The following is a 9,193-nucleotide window of genomic DNA, read 5'->3' on the forward strand; positions in this document are numbered from 1 at the left end:
CGCGGGCGCTGGTCAGCACCGCTGTCCGACACGTGGGCCCGCATCGACCGTCGCCCAGGGCCTGACCGCGGCGCGAGGGTGACCACGGCCGGGGGTGTGCGTCCCCGGAGACGGCTGGGCCGCGCCAGGGACGGCCTCAGCTGGCGGTGATTCCGAACGGGGAGCGTCCCAGGAGAACGGTGAGAATGGCCGGATTGGGACGAAGGGGGGACCGTACCGGGGGTCCGTTTGGTTTGGGAACTAGCCCAGGTGTCCGCTCTACGAATGGGAAAATGACCGCAAGCCAGTGCGGGCCACTCTCCTCCAGAAGGCGACTCCGGGCGACGCACGCGTTCGAGGGCGGGTTCAGTCATGGGGATCTCTGGGGCCCCTTCCCAGGTCCGCGACCGGACTCTGATCGCTCCCGCTCCACCCTCGGAGGGCGGTGGCACGCGCCCCACCGTTCCCACCGGTGCCGTGAATGGACGGGAGGCGCCGCCGCCGCTGACGGACATGGCACGTGGATTGGATCGGGTCGGAACGATGTGTTCTGGACCGAGGGTTCACCCCAGGCGCCTCTGTGGCGGCAGGACCTATTGGGTTGAAAAATGACGGACAGGCCAATTGACTTGCCCTCATTTATCGTCATCATTTGCATTTTCTTATGAAATCTAGACAGCTTCCTTAGCAGGGAGAATGCCCGACCCTCCCCGAACGAAATGAAGACAATGGCAGCTACTGCCCGTGATCTAGTTTGCCGTTAACGAGCTGTAGCCCAAAGAGACAATTAATGGAACGTTAATGGGCTGATCAGTTGAAAGACCTCGGAGATGCCAAAGCCACCTTGAATAGATGTACATGGGAGAAACACGATTTTTCCTTTACTGGGATGCAGCCCGGTATGTCCGTCTCACCACTTTCTTGGACAGAGTGCGTCGAAGTGAGGCGCAAGCACAGAGTGTTGCACGCTTGCGGATTGCTCTGCTTCCTCTGGTCAACTCCTGACGGTTCTAGCCGTCTGAGCCCTGACTATCTGGCGATGCACGTCATAAGAAGATGTCACGATTGCCTGTGTATCGGTGTGTTTGTAGCTGGGTGGCACTGCTGCCGGCGACTGGTAATTAACGCGTACAGCGGCCTCTGATTGGTCCTTATCATCAGTTAGTCACATTACCGACACAACATCCATCATTACCTAACACGGAACGCTTACGAATATCTAGAGAAAGCGGCTCCTATGTGAAGTGGGTACACGGATAACAAGGCATACCTTTTAAGGCATAATTAGGAGATTTTCGTGATTTTACTTCAGCGGCCAACAACAGATTCTGACAGTCGGCGACTTCCAACGCATTGATAGAATGGCAACGATAGCATTTACCAGGCGGTAATACACCAGTTCAATTAAGACCCAGAAGCAATCAACATCAAATTTCCTTTGCGCGTCTTTTCCAGCCCCGGCATTGGCTTAAAATCTTGGAAACTCCGTTACAAGCATTTCCCAAGACAGAGGGTTTCTAGGAATGCCATTAGATATCACGGAAGATCGTTCGTTGAAACTGCACGGCCGCGGTAAATTGCCGCATGCTACCCAGAACCTGCTCCGAACTACTAGTTGCTTTTATGCGAACGCAAACTTCGAAGTTTGCTGCAAATGCCAGCAAGCTGCTCTCTTGAGCTGATGCCAAGCTACAACTGAGAAAACTTTGGGTCGAAGAGGTCAACTGGGATTTCAAAGATGAATAGCGTACCGAAACGCGCACATCCGCGAGTCTTCTAAGGTTGAAAATTTAAATGTTTGTCGTCTCGCCCAAAAGGTTTTCGTGAAGCAATGACGGTAAACGAAACACGGCGCCACTCGACAGACTTTTCCCCAGCTCAGTGGTCCGTCGCAAGGTGTCAGTTCCGTTCTCACGCCTCGCTCTCGGCGGCGTGTGAACGGAACGGGGAGCAATGCGGCGTGCAGCGCCGCTAAACCGCCGCTCACACCGCTGCTGCGGGGAAAGGCGAGGTCACACAGGCCAGGTGAGGCAGCCGAGGCCCGGGGCCTGAAGAAAGGTCGCTCTCAGCCCTGTCAGAACAGTGAACTTCTCTTGCAATGTTGACACGAGGCAACGGCAAACAACTATCCTTAAGGTAATACCGGACACCAAACACCTCTCGCCGTGGAAGGCTAGTCAGGTTTTTTTTGTAAAATCAGCCCATTTCTGACGTGTCGGGCTTGGCGCTTTGATATTCAGAAAGCTTTTACATATTCAGAGCCGTACCCTGACGCGGTCCAGGTTGGAGACGTGAGTGTTATCCAGAACATAACTTGTGCATTGTGCAAGTGCTGACCCGACCAGGAAATGCTTGCTCTAAAAATGCTGGATCCAGCGCTGGATCCACGGGCACCGACCCAGACTCCAGAACAGTCAACTACGGTACAAGCCGCCAGCCGGCCAAAAGTGGTCAGTGCACAACTAACCAAGCCATTTGGCTGCGCATTTTTCACCACCATAATCAGCGGGCCAAACCGAGCACTGGCCAGCGCGCAGTGACCAACTGACAACAACGCAATGATATGCCCGTCGCCACAGCCGCGGACGTCATGGGAATGGAAGCTGATTTTGACGCCCGCTGCGTGAAGAGTAATTGCGCACGACAGCGGGATCATTTCTAGTCTTCATGCACTCTGGCCACCTCTACAAACTGGTGTAAAGAACCGCGCGACTTTGGTTGTGGTCGTAACCTTACAACTTAGACTTCTCACGACTGGAAAACCATTTGAGATGCATGGTCCTGGCAGAGTGGCAAGGGGCATTTCTGCAGTGGAACACACTTATGTACACCCACCAACCACCGATTCACAAATTGGGACCGATTGGGAGAATCGTTTGTTTGAGTCGTACCTTGCCATCACAACCTGTATGGTGAGGATCGCTGCTCTCCCACCACGTCGACTTTCAGACAGCCTCACTAGCGGAAAAACTTCTTCAAGACACGATACACCTTGCGAGTCCTCGTACGGCTGCGTGTGTCCGTCACCGGTGCTAAGTAAATAGTTCTCAGCCCTTATGCCGCTCGACACCGCGCTGTTTCTGAATGAGTCTGTCGGCCGAGCTGCGCAGCGCTCGGTAGCAGCTGGCGCTGACACGTCTCATGTCAGCTAGGCTCCCCGACACGTACGAGTCACATCCGGCGGCCGAGTTTTAATCGAACACCTCACGTGTCGGTCGGACCCTCGAGCTGTCGACGCCTATTTTACTCGGACCGGCCGCTTCAAAGCGGCAGATCAGAGGCGCCGCCGGCTGACCCGGCTGATGCTCGGCAGCACGCGCCGGACGCGGTCACCTGCCCTGGCACCGTGCCAGCGCTGGCGTCTGCCGGCGCACAGCAGAACGGCGCGCCTAGCTCGCAGCCGGCAGCGGCTTCTGCTTGGAGCGGGCCGATGAATAGGGATGGAGCGCGCTTCGAGCGATGGCGTACCAAAGCCAATTAAAGGCAATGAGTTATTTGATTTAATTTATGGATTATTGATAGTTCTTAAAAATAATGGCTGGACCATCGATCATCATTATTATTAGAATGCAGTTAGATGTGCTACTTAAACTATTATGCAGCGGGAAATAATGGTGGTCATATGTAGTGGACGCGTGGCACAAGTCAGACCGGCGCTAATAGTCCATCGTCTCTAGATAGGACGCTGCTGAGAGGCCCCCCAACGAGGCGGCTCGATATTCCCAAAGCAGGTCGCCGAGGAGACCGCCGAGATAGCCGATGCATACGGCGTCGCGACTCGGTGAAAACGAGATCAGGCGCAGAGAGCGTGGCACCGCGGCGGCGGCCGGATTTCCTTTTATGTGACCGAGCTCAGAGGGCAGGTATATCGGGTTAGGCATTCGAGATGGATGTCCCGCGCATGCCACCGTGCCGTTTCGGTGACGCCCAGACGACTGAAGACGCTGACAATATCGCCATCGGGCAGCGGCCAGCCGGCAGCGTCGGAGCCCGCACCGTATCCGCCCATCGGCCTTCGGGGATCGACAGCGGGCCCCGGCTCCGGCGCCGATGGCCAGTGGCGAGAGGCTGCAAGTGACAGGCAATGGCGACACACCGAGCGTTGACTCTCTGAGACCACGCCAGTGCAGTGCCGGCAGACGACGGGCGTTTTCTGTCAGTCGCAAGCGCCCAGACGGCAGTAGGATTCAGGAAGCAAGTTTTACAACTGTCACACCCGACAGAAGCTGGCACAAAGTTGCCGCCGCCATTTTGGAACACTCAAAGATTGGATCAAACATTAAAAAACAGAGCGTAGACGCTGTCGGAGTTAAAGGCGATCCCGGCGTTATTCTGGTGAGCAACGCGGCTGTAATAGGCAAACTTTGAAGCTGTGACGGCCTCCGAGGATTGTGGGGAAAAAACTTTGGAGCGTCCGTCGACAGTAGGCCGCCTTACGTGTTATTGCAATCGGAGCCTCAAAGCGTGCTGTAGACGGCATACATTACAGGGCAACGATTTCCGCAACGGCTTCCGTTGCAGGTCAACCAAGCTATCAACAGCCTTGGACTTCACAACAACGGGTGGCACAGTAGGTTTGCAGGGCTCGACATGCTTCTAAGGCGCTAATCCGGCGGCGACACCCATGGGTAGTCCGCTACAAGCTGTCACACCGGGGGCGCGCACACTGGCACCTCTATAGACACATGTGTGAACACGTGAGTGACTCACTTGTCGTGTCCAGGTCAGCCAAGGACCACGGCGCGGCGGCCAGCAACAGCAGCATCACTCGCAGCAGCATGGCGACTTCTCGGAGCGCACCGAGCGCCGCGGTCCGCCGGACGCGGCGGACCTGTGCCGACCTCCAGCCGGGCCCCGGGCGCGGAGGCAGCGGCGATGCACCGCCTGCTGGCACCGGGAGCAGGCGGTGGGCTCAAGCGTGCCGGGACAGCAGCGCTAGAGCTCCGCGCTGACGGAGAGACGCACGGACCTCCGTACACGGCTCCTCGCCTGCCGCTGGGTCGACCCGAACGGCTGGCCTGCTCGGATCTAGCAGGTTGGACCGGTCATCCCCTGAAACACGCGTCAGGCAGGGTTCGCAGCGGGTCTGGCGGTGATGTGATGACGTGAGAGTGGCTGCAGTACACGCGTCAGGCAGGGTTCGCAGCGGGTCTAGCAACGACGTGATGGCGTGAGAGCGGCTGCGGTACACGCGTCAGGCAGGGTTCGGAGCGGGTCTAGCAAAGACGTGATGACGTGATTGCGGCTGCAGCACACGCTCAGTCGGCCATGTTTGGAATACGAACGTCCATGCGATCATAACATTACGATCCACGAACTGCAGTTAGTTTACGCAGCGGCGTGCTTGTAAGTCGTTTTAAATTCAACTGTTGAACTTGGGCGTCAGCGCGCATCTGTAAAAAACTATTTTGTCGCTCTGCAAATCCGTGACATTTCGTGAAGTCCAAACGCTTCCGCAATGACCATTATTGGCCGATTTCGCCATCGCTGGCGTCGGCGACAAATTGGCGCGCCATCGTCGAAGCGATAAGGCGGTATCAGGTGTCATTCGGCAGGAGCTTATCGCGGTACTAACGACCAACCGGGTACAAACACGCAGGTCAATAGCACCTGCCGACCGGGGACGGACGTGATTGGTCGAGACGGCAGGCAGGCGGGCCGGGGAGCGGCGGGCGGCCGGCGGCACTCGTGTTCTCATGGGGGTATTATTGAGGCTTGTGAAGGAAAACTTCAAACTTGCTCGCCTCTTCGGTTCAGCGACGAGGCAAACAAGCGAAACAATGCGCATAAGTTGGCAACGTTCCATTTTATTATAGACACTGCTGGTCTTCACTTTGGCACAACGGACCACACCCAACGTGCAAACGTTTGTCCAGTGGTCCCTTCCGAATGAATTGCCCAATTATCTTTCTGATTCCGTCTGCTGCGGTCACTGGCTACAGGCAAGGGAAAATCGTGGTTCCAAAGCGAGCAGCGTGGATTGTAACTCAACGTCAAGCAACATCCCCCTCCCCACCCTCCAGGCCACCCTGGGCGGTTGTGACCCGCCAGAAACACCGAGCCGGCCCCACCCTCACCGCAGAAACGCAAGGAGTGTCTGGTGGCCTGACTGCACGGCTCAGGCGAGCCTCAGCGCCGGACACACTGGTAACGGGGCAACTGCTGTGACGTGCGTTCGCAGAGCTAATGAGCCGTGTCCAAACACTTGTCGGCTTATCGCGCCACTGGCTGCAGAGTAAAAAACGATGTTTGATTTGAAGATACGTTGGCGCCGCACCGCCGGACCGGAATCGGTCCGACGCTGGCCAATCAGTGCGCGTACTGCCAGAGCGTGCACCGGCGCGGGCAGACGCGCGCGCGGAGAGCGCCAGACCCAGACAGGAACTCGCCGCAATCGTAAACGTATGACTTTCGGCTTAGCTCCGTCTTGTCAACGTTAAGATAAAGCCATCAGTGTTTTCTTCCTTAGATAAGGATGAGATAAGACGAGCATTCTTGCGATGTTTTTACTTCGCACGGTGATCACGTGTTACCAGGTACCTCTGCTTCGTCTTCGTATTTCATGATTTCTTGCATAACGTTCTCTGTTCTTGTATAACGTTCCCGTCTCACTTCATGGCAGTGAACTTCTATCAAATCACATTATGACCCATCACGGCTCGTAAACAAAACGTTAAAATGGTGGAGGGCCGCATGCAACCAGCCTAACAAAACATATATATTATCCATCATTTTCGCATTGACGCTTCCGTCCAGTATTGGGGTTCTGCCGCGTTTACGACGACTAATGACGCGACAAGCCACCCCCGCCCCTTCAGTCCGACGGGGCCGACCCGGTACCACCCACAGCAGCTCCTCCACCGAAGCAGGCCAGTTCATTTGTATCAATCGTGCCCGCGCTCAGCCGACGGCGCCAAATTATCGTGAGCCCGGAAGTGCCAGTCATCATTGGGCGCACCAATTAAAATGATGCGCTTGGACGCCGTTATTGACGCCTGCTTGACGCCACGCACATTGGCGTGACGGGCGTGTATTCCACCGGGGGTACAGCGTGACCAAATTTCTCAGACTCGCAGGCAGAGCGCCCCTGTGATTGGCGCTTGCTGCTCTGCGCGCGCGATCTGAGCAAAGTTCTCAAACGGCAATCATGCTGAGGAACTCGGGGTCCTCTGGCGGCTTCGTGTCGAACCAAGGGGGTTCCCTCTCACAACGCGCCATCGCTGTGCCAAAATGCTCCGGCACTTTTGGTATTGCGGCATGAAAACCTGAGCGATCTCATGAAATTAGTCAGCCAGTAGTGCGTTGGGCCGAGTCGCGCCGTCTGCGACGCGCCCCACGGCTGCTGGGAGTTCTGTGAGGCTGTGCAAGGGCACATTATGTGTACGGGGACCCAATCCTCGACCAGAGGAAATCTGCCGCCTGCCCGTGTATCTGCCTATGTGACAGGGTGCGGAGGCCCTGTCACAGTGCGAGTTCCTGCTGCCTGCGTCCAAGCGTCGAGTCCGGCTAAAAACCTGTTGAGATCACCAGCAATCTCTGTGCAGGCAAAAAATCCACATCAAAGCGGCGTCGTTGACGCACTGCCAGAGGACATTTGGTTGCCGGCTCTTGAATCCCCGCAGTGCACGAAGCTCCATTGCACTCTCAGTGGAAAACGGAAGCTCTCGGTGGAAAAGAACGAAACGAAGCAAACATGGCCCGTCAGCGGTCGCAGCCATGCCTTCCCCATATCTGTATATGCTCGCGCACGACATCCACGCAGCTTTCGGGCCCCAGCGGTTTCGCCCCGCGCATGAACGCCTTACAACGTCGTGTCCGCCAACAATGTCCGGCACTGGTTGTCCACACGACATCATGCTTTGTCTGGCGAGCTGCACAGGCGTGATGCATGTCTCAAGGCCAGGCTGTCAGCCGCAGGCCGCCAATGGATCGCTGAGTTGACAGAGTGGAGAGAGCACAGGGCTGGGGTCACGACGTGTCCATATTGTGTCTTCAATCTCGCCCGATTTCGGGTGATAGCACGGAAAGACGCTTTAACCAGGTGGAAAGCAGCCATGGAGTAGCCCGGTCTTCACGCGCTGTTTTTGCCCAATTATCAAAATCTTAATATCTGGATAGATACCTGAAGTTTTGGATAAATGTTGAATAAATATGTGAGGGGACAAAGTTAACAAGCATACCTGCACCCACAAAATAAGAAGGCATCATATGTAATGCCATCAAAAGCGAGGGGCCGCAAACAACAAGCCAGAACCTCCACATCAAATCCTTTAAATGTTGGCACGTAGTCTCTCCTAACCACTCAACTTGTCATGTAATCCAAATGGCTTAGCGGTATGCTTTGTGTTTAAACAACTAAACCACAGCGGTTGAGCTGTTTCTTGCAATGCAGTTAAACTGTGTAAACTCGTTGGAATTCCACGTGCAAGCTGTTTGATCTCATTCAACGAGGGGAAAAAATCGGGAATCCAATTAAGCAGCCTGTTTGGCCACCTTTAGTGCTTTCCTTGGAGAAAAACAAAGCCAAACACTCAGCCCAGACTATAAACTAGCCGATGCAGCGAACCAGAGGCCGTGATGCATCTTCGAACGTTCCTCGTGATGGCTCACATTATATTTCAACTTCGCGAACCTATCCTGGCCTTGCTTGCGAGAACGCCGGAACTATGCAGGCTATATCTCATCGTCCTCTGATTATTCTCACAGTCGATCAGCCACATATTATTGCCACAAGCATATGAGACATGTTGGTGGCTTCATATGAATTACCGCCTAAACTGAAGATATGTAAGCCATCGCATTAGCTTTTAACACCGCTTCAAGCGGCTGCAGATCACTTCGTTTCAGCACCCTGACACCAGCATCCCTAACATGGACCCTCTTCTGACACCGCCCATATTCTCGCGCACGGCTGACACCTCTGACTTGTCCTGCAGCACGTTCGCAGGCTTTCAGCTTTCACGCCTGGCCGGACTTTCGTGACCGCCTCGGTCGCACCGACAGCAGGAGCACGGCACTGCGGGAGGGCCGGCGGTGGCGCGCGCCAGGTGCTGCCCGACCGTGTACAGCCGCGCCGCGCCAGCTCCAGCCGGCCGCACGACGGCTTACACCTGGCTGCACGGAACGCCGGCCTTTGCAGTGCGCTTCAGGCCAGATAAGGCGCTGGACGACCGGTGTTTGACATTTGAGTACATTTCTTCGCGGCAGAGATCCT

This window comes from Pollicipes pollicipes, unplaced genomic scaffold (assembly GCF_011947565.3).
Source record: "Pollicipes pollicipes isolate AB1234 unplaced genomic scaffold, Ppol_2.1 Scaffold_4002;HRSCAF=4701_pilon_pilon_pilon, whole genome shotgun sequence".
NCBI lineage: Eukaryota > Metazoa > Arthropoda > Thecostraca > Pollicipedomorpha > Pollicipedidae > Pollicipes > Pollicipes pollicipes.